A 21,195-nucleotide genomic window follows, 5' to 3' on the forward strand; every position below is an offset into this window, starting at 1 on the left:
GACATAAAAACGCCTTCCTGGCAACGCCCAAATGCCCTCCTGCCGTGCAAACACTGGCAGCAGCAGCAGCAGCAGCAGCAGTAAGTGCATGCCCACTGCCACCCCTTCTCCTTTCACACCTTGTATCAGCTTTAATCCAGTCCAGTGCTGCCTGCTGAGCAGCACTGACCAACACTGCCTGGGCCCAGGCTTTTATCTCTGAGGCCCCATTATGATGTCAGAAAGCTGGCTCTGGCTCCTGAGGTCTCCACTATGACACGTGCAAAGTTCCGTCTGAACTTTATATAAGACGGTGCGGCTCAGTCAGTCACTCAGTGTTGCCTGAGAGGGCAACACTGCAACAGCCGGCCCCCAGGCTGTCTTTTTTTTGCACAGCTAGTTGCCTCCAGGAGGCCACAAGAGGGAGACATGGGACTGCAAAATGGAAAATAGGCATCCACCAACTTTACAGACAACTTGTTCTCCTTGCTCCTACAACCTCCATCCTTGCACAGTTTGTTATTCTTCCAGGTAACATAGTAACAAATCCAAATTGCTGCTCTCTTTGTAGGCAAGCAAGGGTTTGTTGCAACTGCAATTCTTACTTCTTCTTGAAATGTAGGGACCACAGTACATTCCATCACATCCATCTAGTGTACACAGGTAGGTCCATTGTGACGGGCGGGCGGGCGGGCTGGCTGCTTTAATGGCTGTTTGCTGTTCCCCTACTCCACTCCACTATTTGACTCTGGTGCTGCATCAATCAGCGGCTGGCTCAGGTGCAGCTCTTTAACCTACCTAGGAGGGAGGGCGGAGAGAAGACAAGGAAGGTGAATGAGCTGTTCCAATGTGAAATGCCGGAAACACAGAAACACAGACGACACAAAACAAGAGGTGGCAATGTATTAATTAATTGCATTTAATAAATTAGCTCATTATCACACATGACTGTACAAATGCATTGTCCAACAGGTGTTGAAATAATGGGATTAAAAGGGGAGATCCCATCCGAAAGACAAAAACAATGGCAAACACAAAAAGCACTTTTGGAATCTGATTTTAGTAAACACATAAGGAAAGGGTGCACCGGTCCTGGAAATACTGCAATACCAGGTCAATGCGTGGAGTGGACAGAGCAAGCTCTATTTCCATCTCCCTGTTCTAAAAATCCATTTAATATATGGTCCCCAGATAGGGGATGTATCAGATATTAAACTGATAAGAACAGATACTACACTTGATCTTAGCCAAAAGGCCGAGAAGCGATAACCCGAACGGGCCGCGCGTTGACCGAGCCTGCCCAATACTGCTGTTCACCCCTTGCAGCGATTCAGCCTACTCCTAGGCAATTCCATGGGGCCCTGCAGGCTCACACACACTCACAGCTACTAAGCGGGAGGTGAATAAAGGCCGGAGAGGAAGCAGGACAGGATTTGCTTCTTTTGCTTGCACCACAATGCAGTGCTGAAAGAGGAGGAATCGACATAAAAACGCCTTCCTGGCAACGCCCAAATGCCCTCCTGCCGTGCAAACACTGGCAGCAGCAGCAGCAGCAGCAGTAAGTGCATGCCCACTGCCACCCCTTCTCCTTTCACACCTTGTATCAGCTTTAATCCAGTCCAGTGCTGCCTGCTGAGCAGCACTGACCAACACTGCCTGGGCCCAGGCTTTTATCTCTGAGGCCCCATTATGATGTCAGAAAGCTGGCTCTGGCTCCTGAGGTCTCCACTATGACACGTGCAAAGTTCCGTCTGAACTTTATATAAGACGGTGCGGCTCAGTCAGTCACTCAGTGTTGCCTGAGAGGGCAACACTGCAACAGCCGGCCCCCAGGCTGTCTTTTTTTTGCACAGCTAGTTGCCTCCAGGAGGCCACAAGAGGGAGACAAGGGACTGCAAAATGGAAAATAGGCATCCACCAACTTTACAGACAACTTGTTCTCCTTGCTCCTACAACCTCCATCCTTGCACAGTTTGTTATTCTTCCAGGTAACATAGTAACAAATCCAAATTGCTGCTCTCTTTGTAGGCAAGCAAGGGTTTGTTGCAACTGCAATTCTTACTTCTTCTTGAAATGTAGGGACCACAGTACATTCCATCACATCCATCTAGTGTACACAGGTAGGTCCATTGTGACGGGCGGGCTGGCTGCTTTAATGGCTGTTTGCTGTTCCCCTACTCCACTCCACTATTTGACTATGGTGCTGCATCAATCAGTGGCTGGCTCAGGTGCAGCTCTTTAACCTACCTAGGAGGGAGGGCGGAGAGAAGACAAGGAAGGTGAATGAGCTGTTCCAATGTGAAATGCCGGAAACACAGAAACACAGACGACACAAAACAAGAGGTAGCAATGTATTAATTAATTGCATTTAATAAATTAGCTCATTATCACACATGACTGTACAAATGCATTGTCCAACAGGTGTTGAAATAATGGGATTAAAAGGGGAGATCCCATCCGAAAGACAAAAACAATGGCAAACACAAAAAGCACTTTTGGAATCTGATTTTAGTAAACACATAAGGAAAGGGTGCACCGATCCTGGAAATACTGCAATACCAGGTCAATGCGTGGAGTGGACAGAGCAAGCTCTATTTCCATCTCCCTGTTCTAAAAATCCATTTAATATATGGTCCCCAGATAGGGGACGTATCAGATATTAAACTGATAAGAACAGATACTACACTTGATCTTAGCCAAAAGGCCGAGAAGCGATAACCCGAACGGGCCGCGCGTTGACCGAGCCTGCCCAATACTGCTGTTCACCCCTTGCAGCGATTCAGCCTACTCCTAGGCAATTCCATGGGGCCCTGCAGGCTCACACACACTCACAGCTACTAAGCGGGAGGTGAATAAAGGCCGGAGAGGAAGCAAGACAGGATTTGCTTCTTTTGCTTGCACCACAATGCAGTGCTGAAAGAGGAGGAATCGACATAAAAACGCCTTCCTGGCAACGCCCAAATGCCCTCCTGCCGTGCAAACACTGGCAGCAGCAGCAGCAGCAGCAGCAGCAGTAAGTGCATGCCCACTGCCACCCCTTCTCCTTTCACACCTTGTATCAGCTTTAATCCAGTCCAGTGCTGCCTGCTGAGCAGCACTGACCAACACTGCCTGGGCCCAGGCTTTTATCTCTGAGGCCCCATTATGATGTCAGAAAGCTGGCTCTGGCTCCTGAGGTCTCCACTATGACACGTGCAAAGTTCCGTCTGAACTTTATATAAGACGGTGCGGCTCAGTCAGTCACTCAGTGTTGCCTGAGAGGGCAACACTGCAAAAGCCGGCCCCCAGGCTGTCTTTTTTTTGCACAGCTAGTTGCCTCCAGGAGGCCACAAGAGGGAGACAAGGGACTGCAAAATGGAAAATAGGCATCCACCAACTTTACAGACAACTTGTTCTCCTTGCTCCTACAACCTCCATCCTTGCACAGTTTGTTATTCTTCCAGGTAACATAGTAACAAATCCAAATTGCTGCTCTCTTTGTAGGCAAGCAAGGGTTTGTTGCAACTGCAATTCTTACTTCTTCTTGAAATGTAGGGACCACAGTACATTCCATCACATCCATCTAGTGTACACAGGTAGGTCCATTGTGACGGGCGGGCGGGCGGGCTGGCTGCTTTAATGGCTGTTTGCTGTTCCCCTACTCCACTCCACTATTTGACTATGGTGCTGCATCAATCAGTGGCTGGCTCAGGTGCAGCTCTTTAACCTACCTAGGAGGGAGGGCGGAGAGAAGACAAGGAAGGTGAATGAGCTGTTCCAATGTGAAATGCCGGAAACACAGAAACACAGACGACACAAAACAAGAGGTGGCAATGTATTAATTAATTGCATTTAATAAATTAGCTCATTATCACACATGACTGTACAAATGCATTGTCCAACAGGTGTTGAAATAATGGGATTAAAAGGGGAGATCCCATCCGAAAGACAAAAACAATGGCAAACACAAAAAGCACTTTTGGAATCTGATTTTAGTAAACACATAAGGAAAGGGTGCACCGGTCCTGGAAATACTGCAATACCAGGTCAATGCGTGGAGTGGACAGAGCAAGCTCTATTTCCATCTCCCTGTTCTAAAAATCCATTTAATATATGGTCCCCAGATAGGGGACGTATCAGATATTAAACTGATAAGAACAGATACTACACTTGATCTTAGCCAAAAGGCCGAGAAGCGATAACCCGAACGGGCCGCGCGTTGACCGAGCCTGCCCAATACTGCTGTTCACCCCTTGCAGCGATTCAGCCTACTCCTAGGCAATTCCATGGGGTCCTGCAGGCTCACACACACTCACAGCTACTAAGCGGGAGGTGAATAAAGGCCGGAGAGGAAGCAAGACAGGATTTGCTTCTTTTGCTTGCACCACAATGCAGTGCTGAAAGAGGAGGAATCGACATAAAAACGCCTTCCTGGCAACGCCCAAATGCCCTCCTGCCGTGCAAACACTGGCAGCAGCAGCAGCAGCAGTAAGTGCATGCCCACTGCCACCCCTCATCATTTCACACCTTGTATCAGCTTTAATCCAGTCCAGTGCTGCCTGCTGAGCAGCACTGACCAACACTGCCTGGGCCCAGGCTTTTATCTCTGAGGCCCCATTATGATGTCAGAAAGCTGGCTCTGGCTCCTGAGGTCTCCACTATGACACGTGCAAAGTTCCGTCTGAACTTTATATAAGACGGTGCGGCTCAGTCAGTCACTCAGTGTTGCCTGAGAGGGCAACACTGCAACAGCCGGCCCCCAGGCTGTCTTTTTTTTGCACAGCTAGTTGCCTCCAGGAGGCCACAAGAGGGAGACAAGGGACTGCAAAATGGAAAATAGGCATCCACCAACTTTACAGACAACTTGTTCTCCTTGCTCCTACAACCTCCATCCTTGCACAGTTTGTTATTCTTCCAGGTAACATAGTAACAAATCCAAATTGCTGCTCTCTTTGTAGGCAAGCAAGGGTTTGTTGCAACTGCAATTCTTACTTCTTCTTGAAATGTAGGGACCACAGTACATTCCATCACATCCATCTAGTGTACACAGGTAGGTCCATTGTGACGGGCGGGCGGGCGGGCTGGCTGTTTTAATGGCTGTTTGCTGTACCCCTACTCCACTCCACTATTTGACTATGGTGCTGCATCAATCAGTGGCTGGCTCAGGTGCAGCTCTTTAACCTACCTAGGAGGGAGGGCGGAGAGAAGACAAGGAAGGTGAATGAGCTGTTCCAATGTGAAATGCCGGAAACACAGAAACACAGACGACACAAAACAAGAGGTGGCAATGTATTAATTAATTGCATTTAATAAATTAGCTCATTATCACACATGACTGTACAAATGCATTGTCCAACAGGTGTTGAAATAATGGGATTAAAAGGGGAGATCCCATCCGAAAGACAAAAACAATGGCAAACACAAAAAGCACTTTTGGAATCTGATTTTAGTAAACACATAAGGAAAGGGTGCACCGGTCCTGGAAATACTGCAATACCAGGTCAATGCGTGGAGTGGACAGAGCAAGCTCTATTTCCATCTCCCTGTTCTAAAAATCCATTTAATATATGGTCCCCAGATAGGGGACGTATCAGATATTAAACTGATAAGAACAGATACTACACTTGATCTTAGCCAAAAGGCCGAGAAGCGATAACCCGAACGGGCCGCGCGTTGACCGAGCCTGCCCAATACTGCTGTTCACCCCTTGCAGCGATTCAGCCTACTCCTAGGCAATTCCATGGGGCCCTGCAGGCTCACACACACTCACAGCTACTAAGCGGGAGGTGAATAAAGGCCGGAGAGGAAGCAAGACAGGATTTGCTTCTTTTGCTTGCACCACAATGCAGTGCTGAAAGAGGAGGAATCGACATAAAAACGCCTTCCTGGCAACGCCCAAATGCCCTCCTGCCGTGCAAACACTGGCAGCAGCAGCAGCAGCAGCAGTAAGTGCATGCCCACTGCCACCCCTTCTCCTTTCACACCTTGTATCAGCTTTAATCCAGTCCAGTGCTGCCTGCTGAGCAGCACTGACCAACACTGCCTGGGCCCAGGCTTTTATCTCTGAGGCCCCATTATGATGTCAGAAAGCTGGCTCTGGCTCCTGAGGTCTCCACTATGACACGTGCAAAGTTCCGTCTGAACTTTATATAAGACGGTGCGGCTCAGTCAGTCACTCAGTGTTGCCTGAGAGGGCAACACTGCAACAGCCGGCCCCCAGGCTGTCTTTTTTTTGCACAGCTAGTTGCCTCCAGGAGGCCACAAGAGGGAGACATGGGACTGCAAAATGGAAAATAGGCATCCACCAACTTTACAGACAACTTGTTCTCCTTGCTCCTACAACCTCCATCCTTGCACAGTTTGTTATTCTTCCAGGTAACATAGTAACAAATCCAAATTGCTGCTCTCTTTGTAGGCAAGCAAGGGTTTGTTGCAACTGCAATTCTTACTTCTTCTTGAAATGTAGGGACCACAGTACATTCCATCACATCCATCTAGTGTACACAGGTAGGTCCATTGTGACGGGCGGGCTGGCTGCTTTAATGGCTGTTTGCTGTTCCCCTACTCCACTCCACTATTTGACTATGGTGCTGCATCAATCAGTGGCTGGCTCAGGTGCAGCTCTTTAACCTACCTAGGAGGGAGGGCGGAGAGAAGACAAGGAAGGTGAATGAGCTGTTCCAATGTGAAATGCCGGAAACACAGAAACACAGACGACACAAAACAAGAGGTGGCAATGTATTAATTAATTGCATTTAATAAATTAGCTCATTATCACACATGACTGTACAAATGCATTGTCCAACAGGTGTTGAAATAATGGGATTAAAAGGGGAGATCCCATCCGAAAGACAAAAACAATGGCAAACACAAAAAGCACTTTTGGAATCTGATTTTAGTAAACACATAAGGAAAGGGTGCACCGGTCCTGGAAATACTGCAATACCAGGTCAATGCGTGGAGTGGACAGAGCAAGCTCTATTTCCATCTCCCTGTTCTAAAAATCCATTTAATATATGGTCCCCAGATAGGGGACGTATCAGATATTAAACTGATAAGAACAGATACTACACTTGATCTTAGCCAAAAGGCCGAGAAGCGATAACCCGAACGGGCCGCGCGTTGACCGAGCCTGCCCAATACTGCTGTTCACCCCTTGCAGCGATTCAGCCTACTCCTAGGCAATTCCATGGGGCCCTGCAGGCTCACACACACTCACAGCTACTAAGCGGGAGGTGAATAAAGGCCGGAGAGGAAGCAAGACAGGATTTGCTTCTTTTGCTTGCACCACAATGCAGTGCTGAAAGAGGAGGAATCGACATAAAAACGCCTTCCTGGCAACGCCCAAATGCCCTCCTGCCGTGCAAACACTGGCAGCAGCAGCAGCAGCAGCAGCAGCAGTAAGTGCATGCCCACTGCCACCCCTTCTCCTTTCACACCTTGTATCAGCTTTAATCCAGTCCAGTGCTGCCTGCTGAGCAGCACTGACCAACACTGCCTGGGCCCAGGCTTTTATCTCTGAGGCCCCATTATGATGTCAGAAAGCTGGCTCTGGCTCCTGAGGTCTCCACTATGACACGTGCAAAGTTCCGTCTGAACTTTATATAAGACGGTGCGGCTCAGTCAGTCACTCAGTGTTGCCTGAGAGGGCAACACTGCAACAGCCGGCCCCCAGGCTGTCTTTTTTTTGCACAGCTAGTTGCCTCCAGGAGGCCACAAGAGGGAGACAAGGGACGGCAAAATGGAAAATAGGCATTCACCAACTTTACAGACAACTTGTTCTCCTTGCTCCTACAACCTCCATCCTTGCACAGTTTGTTATTCTTCCAGGTAACATAGTAACAAATCCAAATTGCTGCTCTCTTTGTAGGCAAGCAAGGGTTTGTTGCAACTGCAATTCTTACTTCTTCTTGAAATGTAGGGACCACAGTACATTCCATCACATCCATCTAGTGTACACAGGTAGGTCCATTGTGACGGGCGGGCGGGCGGGCTGGCTGCTTTAATGGCTGTTTGCTGTTCCCCTACTCCACTCCACTATTTGACTATGGTGCTGCATCAATCAGTGGCTGGCTCAGGTGCAGCTCTTTAACCTACCTAGGAGGGAGGGCGGAGAGAAGACAAGGAAGGTGAATGAGCTGTTCCAATGTGAAATGCCGGAAACACAGAAACACAGACGACACAAAACAAGAGGTGGCAATGTATTAATTAATTGCATTTAATAAATTAGCTCATTATCACACATGACTGTACAAATGCATTGTCCAACAGGTGTTGAAATAATGGGATTAAAAGGGGAGATCCCATCCGAAAGACAAAAACAATGGCAAACACAAAAAGCACTTTTGGAATCTGATTTTAGTAAACACATAAGGAAAGGGTGCACCGGTCCTGGAAATACTGCAATATCAGGTCAATGCGTGGAGTGGACAGAGCAAGCTCTATTTCCATCTCCCTGTTCTAAAAATCCATTTAATATATGGTCCCCAGATAGGGGACGTATCAGATATTAAACTGATAAGAACAGATACTACACTTGATCTTAGCCAAAAGGCCGAGAAGCGATAACCCGAACGGGCCGCGCGTTGACCGAGCCTGCCCAATACTGCTGTTCACCCCTTGCAGCGATTCAGCCTACTCCTAGGCAATTCCATGGGGCCCTGCAGGCTCACACACACTCACAGCTACTAAGCGGGAGGTGAATAAAGGCCGGAGAGGAAGCAAGACAGGATTTGCTTCTTTTGCTTGCACCACAATGCAGTGCTGAAAGAGGAGGAATCGACATAAAAACGCCTTCCTGGCAACGCCCAAATGCCCTCCTGCCGTGCAAACACTGGCAGCAGCAGCAGTAAGTGCATGCCCACTGCCACCCCTTCTCCTTTCACACCTTGTATCAGCTTTAATCCAGTCCAGTGCTGCCTGCTGAGCAGCACTGACCAACACTGCCTGGGCCCAGGCTTTTATCTCTGAGGCCCCATTATGATGTCAGAAAGCTGGCTCTGGCTCCTGAGGTCTCCACTATGACACGTGCAAAGTTCCGTCTGAACTTTATATAAGACGGTGCGGCTCAGTCAGTCACTCAGCGTTGCCTGAGAGGGCAACACTGCAACAGCCGGCCCCCAGGCTGTCTTTTTTTTGCACAGCTAGTTGCCACCAGGAGGCCACAAGAGGGAGACAAGGGACTGCAAAATGGAAAATAGGCATCCACCAACTTTACAGACAACTTGTTCTCCTTGCTCCTACAACCTCCATCCTTGCACAGTTTGTTATTCTTCCAGGTAACATAGTAACAAATCCAAATTGCTGCTCTCTTTGTAGGCAAGCAAGGGTTTGTTGCAACTGCAATTCTTACTTCTTCTTGAAATGTAGGGACCACAGTACATTCCATCACATCCATCTAGTGTACACAGGTAGGTCCATTGTGACGGGCGGGCGGGCGGGCTGGCTGCTTTAATGGCTGTTTGCTGTTCCCCTACTCCACTCCACTATTTGACTATGGTGCTGCATCAATCAGTGGCTGGCTCAGGTGCAGCTCTTTAACCTACCTAGGAGGGAGGGCGGAGAGAAGACAAGGAAGGTGAATGAGCTGTTCCAATGTGAAATGCCGGAAACACAGAAACACAGACGACACAAAACAAGAGGTGGCAATGTATTAATTAATTGCATTTAATAAATTAGCTCATTATCACACATGACTGTACAAATGCATTGTCCAACAGGTGTTGAAATAATGGGATTAAAAGGGGAGATCCCATCCGAAAGACAAAAACAATGGCAAACACAAAAAGCACTTTTGGAATCTGATTTTAGTAAACACATAAGGAAAGGGTGCACCGGTCCTGGAAATACTGCAATACCAGGTCAATGCGTGGAGTGGACAGAGCAAGCTCTATTTCCATCTCCCTGTTCTAAAAATCCATTTAATATATGGTCCCCAGATAGGGGACGTATCAGATATTAAACTGATAAGAACAGATACTACACTTGATCTTAGCCAAAAGGCCGAGAAGCGATAACCCGAACGTGCCGCGCGTTTTGCTTCTTTTACTTGCACCACAATGCAGTGCTGAAAGAGGAGGAATCGACATAAAAACGCCTTCCTGGCAACGCCCAAATGCCCTCCTGCCGTGCAAACACTGGCAGCAGCAGCAGCAGCAGCAGCAGCAGCAGCAGCAGTAAGTGCATGCCCACTGCCACCCCTTCTCCTTTCACACCTTGTATCAGCTTTAATCCAGTCCAGTGCTGCCTGCTGAGCAGCACTGACCAACACTGCCTGGGCCCAGGCTTTTATCTCTGAGGCCCCATTATGATGTCAGAAAGCTGGCTCTGGCTCCTGAGGTCTCCACTATGACACGTGCAAAGTTCCGTCTGAACTTTATATAAGACGGTGCGGCTCAGTCAGTCACTCAGTGTTGCCTGAGAGGGCAACACTGCAACAGCCGGCCCCCAGGCTGTCTTTTTTTTGCACAGCTAGTTGCCTCCAGGAGGCCACAAGAGGGAGACAAGGGACTGCAAAATGGAAAATAGGCATCCACCAACTTTACAGACAACTTGTTCTCCTTGCTCCTACAACCTCCATCCTTGCACAGTTTGTTATTCTTCCAGGTAACATAGTAACAAATCCAAATTTCTGCTCTCTTTGTAGGCAAGCAAGGGTTTGTTGCAACTGCAATTCTTACTTCTTCTTGAAATGTAGGGACCACAGTACATTCCATCACATCCATCTAGTGTACACAGGTAGGTCCATTGTGACGGACGGGCGGGCGGGCGGGCTGGCTGCTTTAATGGCTGTTTGCTGTTCCCCTACTCCACTCCACTATTTGACTATGGTGCTGCATCAATCAGTGGCTGGCTCAGGTGCAGCTCTTTAACCTACCTAGGAGGGAGGGCGGAGAGAAGACAAGGAAGGTGAATGAGCTGTTCCAATGTGAAATGCCGGAAACACAGAAACACAGACGACACAAAACAAGAGGTGGCAATGTATTAATTAATTGCATTTAATAAATTAGCTCATTATCACACATGACTGTACAAATGCATTGTCCAACAGGTGTTGAAATCATGGGATTAAAAGGGGAGATCCCATCCGAAAGACAAAAACAATGGCAAACACAAAAAGCACTTTTGGAATCTGATTTTAGTAAACACATAAGGAAAGGGTGCACCGGTCCTGGAAATACTGCAATACCAGGTCAATGCGTGGAGTGGACAGAGCAAGCTCTATTTCCATCTCCCTGTTCTAAAAATCCATTTAATATATGGTCCCCAGATAGGGGACGTATCAGATATTAAACTGATAAGAACAGATACTACACTTGATCTTAGCCAAAAGGCCGAGAAGCGATAACCCGAACGTGCCGCGCATTTTGCTTCTTTTGCTTGCACCACAATGCAGTGCTGAAAGAAGAGGAATCGACATAAAAACGCCTTCCTGGCAACGCCCAAATGCCCTCCTGCCGTGCAAACACTGGCAGCAGCAGCAGCAGCAGCACCAGCGGCAGTAAGTGCATGCCCACTGCCACCCCTTCTCCTTTCACACCTTGTATCAGCTTTAATCCAGTCCAGTGCTGCCTGCTGAGCAGCACTGACCAACACTGCCTGGGCCCAGGCTTTTATCTCTGAGGCCCCATTATGATGTCAGAAAGCTGGCTCTGGCTCCTGAGGTCTCCACTATGACACGTGCAAAGTTCCGTCTGAACTTTATATAAGACGGTGCGGCTCAGTCAGTCACTCAGTGTTGCCTGAGAGGGCAACACTGCAACAGCCGGCCCCCAGGCTGTCTTTTTTTTGCACAGCTAGTTGCCTCCAGGAGGCCACAAGAGGGAGACAAGGGACTGCAAAATGGAAAATAGGCATCCACCAACTTTACAGACAACTTGTTCTCCTTGCTCCTACAACCTCCATCCTTGCACAGTTTGTTATTCTTCCAGGTAACATAGTAACAAATCCAAATTGCTGCTCTCTTTGTAGGCAAGCAAGGGTTTGTTGCAACTGCAATTCTTACTTCTTCTTGAAATGTAGGGACCACAGTACATTCCATCACATCCATCTAGTGTACACAGGTAGGTCCATTGTGACGGGCGGGCGGGCTGGCTGCTTTAATGGCTGTTTGCTGTTCCCCTACTCCACTCCACTATTTGACTATGGTGCTGCATCAATCAGTGGCTGGCTCAGTTGCAGCTCTTTAACCTACCTAGGAGGGAGGGCGGAGAGAAGACAAGGAAGGTGAATGAGCTGTTCCAATGTGAAATGCCGGAAACACAGAAACACAGACGACACAAAACAAGAGGTGGCAATGTATTAATTAATTGCATTTAATAAATTAGCTCATTATCACACATGACTGTACAAATGCATTGTCCAACAGGTGTTGAAATAATGGGAATAAAAAGTGGAGATCCCATCCGAAAGACAAAAACAATGGCAAACACTAAAAGCACTTTTGGAATCTGATTTTAGTAAACACATAAGGAAAGGGTGCACCGGTCCTGGAAATACTGCAATACCAGGTCAATGCGTGGAGTGGACAGAGCAAGCTCTATTTCCATCTCCCTGTTCTAAAAATCCATTTAATATATGGTCCCCAGATAGGGGACGTATCAGATATTAAACTGATAAGAACAGATACTACACTTGATCTTAGCCAAAAGGCCGAGAAGCGATAACCCGAACGTGCCGTGCGTTTTGCTTCTTTTGCTTGCACCACAATGCAGTGCTGAAAGAGGAGGAATCGACATAAAAACGCCTTCCTGGCAACGCCCAAATGCCCTCCTGCCGTGCACACACTGGCGGCAGCAGCAGCAGCAGCAGCAGCAGTAAGTGCATGCCCACTGCCACCCCTTCTCCTTTCACACCTTGTATCAGCTTTAATCCAGTCCAGTGCTGCCTGCTGAGCAGCACTGACCAACACTGCCTGGGCCCAGGCTTTTATCTCTGAGGCCCCATTATGATGTCAGAAAGCTGGCTCTGGCTCCTGAGGTCTCCACTATGACACGTGCAAAGTTCCGTCTGAACTTTATATAAGACGGTGCGGCTCAGTCAGTCACTCAGTGTTGCCTGAGAGGGCAACACTGCAACAGCCGGCCCCCAGGCTGTCTTTTTTTTGCACAGCTAGTTGCCTCCAGGAGGCCACAAGAGGGAGACAAGGGACTGAAAAATGGAAAATAGGCATCCACCAACTTTACAGACAACTTGTTCTCCTTGCTCCTACAACCTCCATCCTTGCACAGTTTGTTATTCTTCCAGGTAACATAGTAACAAATCCAAATTGCTGCTCTCTTTGTAGGCAAGCAAGGGTTTGTTGCAACTGCAATTCTTACTTCTTCTTGAAATGTAGGGACCACAGTACATTCCATCACATCCATCTAGTGTACACAGGTAGGTCCATTGTGACGGGCGGGCGGGCGGGCGGGCTGGCTGCTTTAATGGCTGTTTGCTGTTCCCCTACTCCACTCCACTATTTGACTATGGTGCTGCATCAATCAGTGGCTGGCTCAGGTGCAGCTCTTTAACCTACCTAGGAGGGAGGGCGGAGAGAAGACAAGGAAGGTGAATGAGCTGTTCCAATGTGAAATGCCGGAAACACAGAAACACAGACGACACAAAACAAGAGGTGGCAATGTATTAATTAATTGCATTTAATAAATTAGCTCATTATCACACATGACTGTACAAATGCATTGTCCAACAGGTGTTGAAATAATGGGATTAAAAGGGGAGATCCCATCCGAAAGACAAAAACAATGGCAAACACAAAAAGCACTTTTGGAATCTGATTTTAGTAAACACATAAGGAAAGGGTGCACCTGTCCTGGAAATACTGCAATACCAGGTCAATGCGTGGAGTGGACAGAGCAAGCTCTATTTCCATCTCCCTGTTCTAAAAATCCATTTAATATATGGTCCCCAGATAGGGGACGTATCAGATATTAAACTGATAAGAACAGATACTACACTTGATCTTAGCCAAAAGGCCGAGAAGCGATAACCCGAACGTGCCGCGCGTTTTGCTTATTTTGCTTGCACCACAATGCAGTGCTGAAAGAGGAGGAATCGACATAAAAACGCCTTCCTGGCAACGCCCAAATGCCCTCCTGCCGTGCAAATACTGGCAGCAGCAGCAGCAGCAGCAGCAGTAAGTGCATGCCCACTGCCACCCCTTCTCCTTTCACACCTTGTATCAGCTTTAATCCAGTCCAGTGCTGCCTGCTGAGCAGCACTGACCAACACTGCCTGGGCCCAGGCTTTTATCTCTGAGGCCCCATTATGATGTCAGAAAGCTGGCTCTGGCTCCTGAGGTCTCCACTATGACACGTGCAAAGTTCCGTCTGAACTTTGTATAAGACGGTGCGGCTCAGTCAGTCACTCAGTGTTGCCTGAGAGGGCAACACTGCAACAGCCGGCCCCCAGGCTGTCTTTTTTTTGCACAGCTAGTTGCCTCCAGGAGGCCACAAGAGGGAGACAAGGGACTGCAAAATGGAAAATAGGCATCCACCAACTTTACAGACAACTTGTTCTCCTTGCTCCTACAACCTCCATCCTTGCACAGTTTGTTATTCTTCCAGGTAACATAGTAACAAATCCAAATTGCTGCTCTCTTTGTAGGCAAGCAAGGGTTTGTTGCAACTGCAATTCTTACTTCTTCTTGAAATGTAGGGACCACAGTACATTCCATCACATCCATCTAGTGTACACAGGTAGGTCCATTGTGACGAGCGGGCGGGCGGGCTGGCTGCTTTAATGGCTGTTTGCTGTTCCCCTACTCCACTCCACTATTTGACTATGGTGCTGCATCAATCAGTGGCTGGCTCAGGTGCAGCTCTTTAACCTACCTAGGAGGGAGGGCGGAGAGAAGACAAGGAAGGTGAATGAGCTGTTCCAATGTGAAATGCCGGAAACACAGAAACACAGACGACACAAAACAAGAGGTGGCAATGTATTAATTAATTGCATTTAATAAATTAGCTCATTATCACACATGACTGTACAAATGCATTGTCCAACAGGTGTTGAAATAATGGGATTAAAAGGGGAGATCCCATCCGAAAGACAAAAACAATGGCAAACACAAAAAGCACTTTTGGAATCTGATTTTAGTAAACACATAAGGAAAGGGTGCACCGGTCCTGGAAATACTGCAATACCAGGTCAATGCGTGGAGTGGACAGAGCAAGCTCTATTTCCATCTCCCTGTTCTAAAAATCCATTTAATATATGGTCCCCAGATAGGGGACGTATCAGATATTAAACTGATAAGAACAGATACTACACTTGATCTTAGCCAAAAGGCCGAGAAGCGATAACCCGAACGTGCCGCGCGTTTTGCTTCTTTTGCTTGCACCACAATGCAGTGCTGAAAGAGGAGGAATCGACATAAAAACGCCTTCCTGGCAACGCCCAAATGCCCTCCTGCCGTGCAAACACTGGCAGCAGCAGCAGCAGCAGCAGCAGTAAGTGCATGCGCACTGCCACCCCTTCTCCTTTCACACCTTGTATCAGCTTTAATCCAGTCCAGTGCTGCCTGCTGAGCAGCACTGACCAACACTGCCTGGGCCCAGGCTTTTATCTCTGAGGCCCCATTATGATGTCACAAAGCTGGCTCTGGCTCCTGAGGTCTCCACTATGACACGTGCAAAGTTCCGTCTGAACTTTATATAAGACGGTGCGGCTCAGTCAGTCACTCAGTGTTGCCTGAGAGGGCAACACTGCAACAGCCGGCCCCCAGGCTGTCTTTTTTTTGCACAGCTAGTTGCCTCCAGTAGGCCACAAGAGGGAGACAAGGGACTGCAAAATGGAAAATAAGCATCCACCAACTTTACAGACAACTTGTTCTCCTTGCTCCTACAACCTCCATCCTTGCACAGTTTGTTATTCTTCCAGGTAACATAGTAACAAATCCAAATTGCTGCTCTCTTTGTAGGCAAGCAAGGGTTTGTTGCAACTGCAATTCTTACTTCTTCTTGAAATGTAGGGACCACAGTACATTCCATCACATCCATCTAGTGTACACAGGTAGGTCCATTGTGACGGGCGGGCGGGCGGGCGGGCTGGCTGCTTTAATAGCTGTTTGCTGTTCCCCTACTCCACTCCACTATTTGACTATGGTGCTGCATCAATCAGTGGCTGGCTCAGGTGCAGCTCTTTAACCTACCTAGGAGGGAGGGCGGAGAGAAGACAAGGAAGGTGAATGAGCTGTTCCAATGTGAAATGCCGGAAACACAGAAACACAGACGACACAAAACAAGAGGTGGCAATGTATTAATTAATTGCATTTAATAAATTAGCTCATTATCACACATGACTGTACAAATGCATTGTCCAACAGGTGTTGAAATAATGGGATTAAAAGGGGAGATCCCATCCGAAAGACAAAAACAATGGCAAACACAAAAAGCACTTTTGGAATCTGATTTTAGTAAACACATAAGGAAAGGGTGCACCGGTCCTGGAAATACTGCAATACCAGGTCAATGCGTGGAGTGGACAGAGCAAGCTCTATTTCCATCTCCCTGTTCTAAAAATCCATTTAATATATGGTCCCCAGATAGGGGACGTATCAGATATTAAACTGATAAGAACAGATACTACACTTGATCTTAACCAAAAGGCCGAGAAGCGATAACCCGAACGTGCCGCGCGTTTTGCTTCTTTTGCTTGCACCACAATGCAGTGCTGAAAGAGGAGGAATCTACATAAAAACGCCTTCCTGGCAACGCCCAAATGCCCTCCTGCCGTGCAAACACTGGCAGCAGCAGCAGCAGCAGTAAGTGCATGCCCACTGCCACCCCTTCTCCTTTCACACCTTGTATCAGCTTTAATCCAGTCCAGTGCTGCCTGCTGAGCAGCACTGACCAACACTGCCTGGGCCCAGGCTTTTATCTCTGAGGCCCCATTATGATGTCAGAAAGCTGGCTCTGGCTCCTGAGGTCTCCACTATGACACGTGCAAAGTTCCGTCTGAACTTTATATAAGACGGTGCGGCTCAGTCAGTCACTCAGTGTTGCCTGAGAGGGCAACACTGCAACAGCCGGCCCCCAGGCTGTCTTTTTTTTGCACAGCTAGTTGCCTCCAGGAGGCCACAAGAGGGAGACAAGGGACTGCAAAATGGAAAATAGGCATCCACCAACTTTACAGACAACTTGTTCTCCTTGCTCCTACAACCTCCATCCTTGCACAGTTTGTTATTCTTCCAGGTAACATAGTAACAAATCCAAATTGCTGCTCTCTTTGTAGGCAAGCAAGGGTTTGTTGCAACTGCAATTCTTACTTCTTCTTGAAATGTAGGGACCACAGTACATTCCATCACATCCATCTAGTGTACACAGGTAGGTCCATTGTGACGGGAGGGCGGGCGGGCTGGCTGGCTGCTTTAATGGCTGTTTGCTGTTCCCCTACTCCACTCCACTATTTGACTATGGTGCTGCATCAATCAGTGGCTGGCTCAGGTGCAGCTCTTTAACCTACCTAGGAGGGAGGGCGGAGAGAAGACAAGGAAGGTGAATGAGCTGTTCCAATGTGAAATGCCGGAAACACAGAAACACAGACGACACAAAACAAGAGGTGGCAATGTATTAATTAATTGCATTTAATAAATTAGCTCATTATCACACATGACTGTACAAATGCATTGTCCAACAGGTGTTGAAATAATGGGATTAAAAGGGGAGATCCCATCCGAAAGACAAAAACAATGGCAAACACAAAAAGCACTTTTGGAATCTGATTTTAGTAAACACATAAGGAAAGTTTGCACCGGTCCTGGAAATACTGCAATACCAGGTCAATGCGTGGAGTGGACAGAGCAAGCTCTATTTCCATCTCCCTGTTCTAAAAATCCATTTAATATATAGTCCCCAGATAGAGGACGTATCAGATATTAAACTGATAAGAACAGATACTACACTTGATCTTAGCCAAAAGGCCGAGAAGCGATAACCCGAACGTGCCGCGCGGTTTGCTTCTTTTGCTTGCACCACAATGCAGTGCTGAAAGAGGAGGAATCGACATAAAAACGCCTTCCTGGCAACGCCCAAATGCCCTCCTGCCGTGCAAACACTGGCAGCAGCAGCAGCAGCAGCAGTAAGTGCATGCCCACTGCCACCCCTTCTCCTTTCACACCTTGTATCAGCTTTAATCCAGTCCAGTGCTGCCTGCTGAGCAGCACTGACCAACACTGCCTGGGCCCAGGCTTTTATCTCTGAGGCCCCATTATGATGTCACAAAGCTGGCTCTGGCTCCTGAGGTCTCCACTATGACACGTGCAAAGTTCCGTATGAACTTTATATAAGACGGTGCGGCTCAGTCAGTCACTCAGTGTTGCCTGAGAGGGCAACACTGCAACAGCCGGCCCCCAGGCTGTCTTTTTTTTGCACAGCTAGTTGCCTCCAGGAGGCCACAAGAGGGAGACAAGGAACTGCAAAATGGAAAATAGGCATCCACCAACTTTACAGACAACTTGTTCTCCTTGCTCCTACAACCTCCATCCTTGCACAGTTTGTTATTCTTCCAGGTAACATAGTAACAAATCCAAATTGCTGCTCTCTTTGTAGGCAAGCAAGGGTTTGTTGCAACTGCAATTCTTACTTCTTCTTGAAATGTAGGGACCACAGTACATTCCATCACATCCATCTAGTGTACACAGGTAGGTCCATTGTGACGGGCGGGCGGGCGGGCTGGCTGCTTTAATGGCTGTTTGCTGTTCCCCTACTCCACTCCACTATTTGACTATGGTGCTGCATCAATCAGTGGCTGGCTCAGGTGCAGCTCTTTAACCTACCTAGGAGGGAGGGCGGAGAGAAGACAAGGAAGGTGAATGAGCTGTTCCAATGTGAAATGCCGGAAACACAGAAACACAGACGACACAAAACAAGAGGTGGCAATGTATTAATTAATTGCATTTAATAAATTAGCTCATTATCACACATGACTGTACAAATGCATTGTCCAACAGGTGTTGAAATCATGGGATTAAAAGGGGAGATCCCATCCGAAAGACAAAAACAATGGCAAACACAAAAAGCACTTTTGGAATCTGATTTTAGTAAACACATAAGGAAAGGGTGCACCGGTCCTGGAAATACTGCAATACCAGGTCAATGCGTGGAGTGGACAGAGCAAGCTCTATTTCCATCTCCCTGTTCTAAAAATCCATTTAATATATGGTCCCCAGATAGGGGACGTATCAGATATTAAACTGATAAGAACAGATACTACACTTGATCTTAGCCAAAAGGCCGAGAAGCGATAACCCGAACGTGCCGCGCTTTTTGCTTCTTTTGCTTGCACCACAATGCAGTGCTGAAAGAGGAGGAATCAACATAAAAACGCCTTCCTGGCAACGCCCAAATGCCCTCCTGCCGTGCAAACACTGGCAGCAGCAGCAGCAGTAAGTGCATGCCCACTGCCACCCCTTCTCCTTTCACACCTTGCATCAGCTTTAATCCAGTCCAGTGCTGCCTGCTGAGCAGCACTGACCAACACTGCCTGGGCCCAGGCTTTTATCTCTGAGGCCCCATTATGATGTCAGAAAGCTGGCTCTGGCTCCTGAGGTCTCCACTATGACACGTGCAAAGTTCCGTCTGAACTTTATATAAGACGGTGCGGCTCAGTCAGTCACTCAGTGTTGCCTGAGAGGGCAACACTGCAACAGCCGGCACCCAGGCTGTCTTTTTTTTGCACAGCTAGTTGCCTCCAGGAGGCCACAAGAGGGAGACAAGGGACTGCAAAATGGAAAATAGGCATCCACCAACTTTACAGACAACTTGTTCTCCTTGCTCCTACAACCTCCATCATTGCACAGTTTGTTATTCTTCCAGGTAACATAGTAACAAATCCAAATTGCTGCTCTCTTTGTAGGCAAGCAAGGGTTTGTTGCAACTGCAATTCTTACTTCTTCTTGAAATGTAGGGACCACAGTACATTCCATCACATCCATCTAGTGTACACAGGTAGGTCCATTGTGACGGGCAGGCGGGCGGGCGGGCTGGCTGGCTGCTTTAATGGCTGTTTGCTGTTCCCCTACTCCACTCCACTATTTGACTATGGTGCTGCATCAATCAGTGGCTGGCTCAGGTGCAGCTCTTTAACCTACCTAGGAGGGAGGGCGGAGAGAAGACAAGGAAGGTGAATGAGCTGTTCCAATGTGAAATGCCGGAAACACAGAAACACAGACGACACAAAACAAGAGGTGGCAATGTATTAATTAATTGCATTTAATAAATTAGCTCATTATCACACATGACTGTACAAATGCATTGTCCAACAGGTGTTGAAATAATGGGATTAAAAGGGGAGATCCCATCCGAAAGACAAAAACAATGGCAAACACAAAAAGCACTTTTGGAATCTGATTTTAGTAAACACATAAGGAAAGGGTGCACCGGTCCTGGAAATACTGCAATACCAGGTCAATGCGTGGAGTGGACAGAGCAAGCTCTATTTCCATCTCCCTGTTCTAAAAATCCATTTAATATATGGTCCCCAGATAGGGGACGTATCAGATATTAAACTGATAAGAACAGATACTACACTTGATCTTAGCCAAAAGGCCGAGAAGCGATAACCCGAACGTGCCGCGCGTTTTGCTTCTTTTGCTTGCACCACAATGCAGTGCTGAAAGAGGAGGAATCGACATAAAAACGCCTTCCTGGCAACGCCCAAATGCCCTCCTGCCGTGCAAACACTGGCAGCAGCAGCAGCAGCAGCAGCAGCAGTAAGTGCATGCCCACTGCCACCCCTTCTCCTTTCACACCTTGTATCAGCTTTAATCCAGTCCAGTGCTGCCTGCTGAGCAGCACTGACCAACACTGCCTGGGCCCAGGCTTTTATCTCTGAGGCCCCATTATGATGTCAGAAAGCTGACTCTGGCTCCTGAGGTCTCCACTATGACACGTGCAAAGTTCCGTCTGAACTTTATATAAGACGGTGCGGCTCAGTCAGTCACTCAGTGTTGCCTGAGAGGGCAACACTGCAACAGCCGGCCCCCAGGCTGTCTTTTTTTTGCACAGCTAGTTGCCTCCAGGAGGCCACAAGAGGGAGACAAGGGACTGCAAAATGGAAAATAGGCATCCACCAACTTTACAGACAACTTGTTCTCCTTGCTCCTACAACCTCCATCCTTGCACAGTTTGTTATTCTTCCAGGTAACATAGTAACAAATCCAAATTGCTGCTCTCTTTGTAGGCAAGCAGGGGTTTGTTGCAACTGCAATTCTTACTTCTTCTTGAAATGTAGGGACCA

At 47.8% G+C, this 21,195-nt stretch overlaps 15 non-coding genes across 15 annotated transcripts; all 15 read right to left on the reverse strand.

Moving 5' to 3' along the window:
- Positions 1–1,055: 1,055 nt before the first annotated feature.
- Positions 1,056–1,246, reverse strand: LOC142732926 (U2 spliceosomal RNA). The gene has a single exon (XR_012879758.1). It is a non-coding gene; the product is annotated as a U2 spliceosomal RNA (small nuclear RNA).
- A 1,258-nt stretch (positions 1,247–2,504) lies between these two features.
- Positions 2,505–2,695, reverse strand: LOC142732897 (U2 spliceosomal RNA). Its single transcript, XR_012879732.1, has one exon. It is a non-coding gene; the product is annotated as a U2 spliceosomal RNA (small nuclear RNA).
- A 1,272-nt stretch (positions 2,696–3,967) lies between these two features.
- LOC142732966 (U2 spliceosomal RNA) lies at positions 3,968–4,158 on the reverse strand. Its single transcript, XR_012879794.1, has one exon. It is a non-coding gene; the product is annotated as a U2 spliceosomal RNA (small nuclear RNA).
- A 1,263-nt stretch (positions 4,159–5,421) lies between these two features.
- LOC142732967 (U2 spliceosomal RNA) lies at positions 5,422–5,612 on the reverse strand. The gene has a single exon (XR_012879795.1). It is a non-coding gene; the product is annotated as a U2 spliceosomal RNA (small nuclear RNA).
- A 1,258-nt stretch (positions 5,613–6,870) lies between these two features.
- LOC142732968 (U2 spliceosomal RNA) lies at positions 6,871–7,061 on the reverse strand. The gene has a single exon (XR_012879796.1). It is a non-coding gene; the product is annotated as a U2 spliceosomal RNA (small nuclear RNA).
- Positions 7,062–8,333: 1,272 nt separating this feature from the next.
- Positions 8,334–8,524, reverse strand: LOC142732933 (U2 spliceosomal RNA). The gene has a single exon (XR_012879765.1). It is a non-coding gene; the product is annotated as a U2 spliceosomal RNA (small nuclear RNA).
- Positions 8,525–9,781: 1,257 nt separating this feature from the next.
- On the reverse strand, positions 9,782–9,972 carry LOC142732970 (U2 spliceosomal RNA). The gene has a single exon (XR_012879797.1). It is a non-coding gene; the product is annotated as a U2 spliceosomal RNA (small nuclear RNA).
- Positions 9,973–11,112: 1,140 nt separating this feature from the next.
- LOC142732971 (U2 spliceosomal RNA) lies at positions 11,113–11,303 on the reverse strand. The gene has a single exon (XR_012879798.1). It is a non-coding gene; the product is annotated as a U2 spliceosomal RNA (small nuclear RNA).
- A 1,127-nt stretch (positions 11,304–12,430) lies between these two features.
- On the reverse strand, positions 12,431–12,621 carry LOC142732972 (U2 spliceosomal RNA). The gene has a single exon (XR_012879799.1). It is a non-coding gene; the product is annotated as a U2 spliceosomal RNA (small nuclear RNA).
- A 1,131-nt stretch (positions 12,622–13,752) lies between these two features.
- Positions 13,753–13,943, reverse strand: LOC142732931 (U2 spliceosomal RNA). The gene has a single exon (XR_012879763.1). It is a non-coding gene; the product is annotated as a U2 spliceosomal RNA (small nuclear RNA).
- A 1,124-nt stretch (positions 13,944–15,067) lies between these two features.
- On the reverse strand, positions 15,068–15,258 carry LOC142732973 (U2 spliceosomal RNA). Its single transcript, XR_012879800.1, has one exon. It is a non-coding gene; the product is annotated as a U2 spliceosomal RNA (small nuclear RNA).
- A 1,128-nt stretch (positions 15,259–16,386) lies between these two features.
- LOC142732932 (U2 spliceosomal RNA) lies at positions 16,387–16,577 on the reverse strand. The gene has a single exon (XR_012879764.1). It is a non-coding gene; the product is annotated as a U2 spliceosomal RNA (small nuclear RNA).
- A 1,122-nt stretch (positions 16,578–17,699) lies between these two features.
- Positions 17,700–17,890, reverse strand: LOC142732924 (U2 spliceosomal RNA). The gene has a single exon (XR_012879757.1). It is a non-coding gene; the product is annotated as a U2 spliceosomal RNA (small nuclear RNA).
- Positions 17,891–19,011: 1,121 nt separating this feature from the next.
- LOC142732974 (U2 spliceosomal RNA) lies at positions 19,012–19,202 on the reverse strand. Its single transcript, XR_012879801.1, has one exon. It is a non-coding gene; the product is annotated as a U2 spliceosomal RNA (small nuclear RNA).
- A 1,123-nt stretch (positions 19,203–20,325) lies between these two features.
- LOC142732975 (U2 spliceosomal RNA) lies at positions 20,326–20,516 on the reverse strand. Its single transcript, XR_012879802.1, has one exon. It is a non-coding gene; the product is annotated as a U2 spliceosomal RNA (small nuclear RNA).
- Positions 20,517–21,195: the final 679 nt, after the last annotated feature.

Source organism: Rhinoderma darwinii, unplaced genomic scaffold (genome assembly GCF_050947455.1).
Source record: "Rhinoderma darwinii isolate aRhiDar2 unplaced genomic scaffold, aRhiDar2.hap1 Scaffold_932, whole genome shotgun sequence".
Classification (NCBI taxonomy): domain Eukaryota; kingdom Metazoa; phylum Chordata; class Amphibia; order Anura; family Rhinodermatidae; genus Rhinoderma; species Rhinoderma darwinii.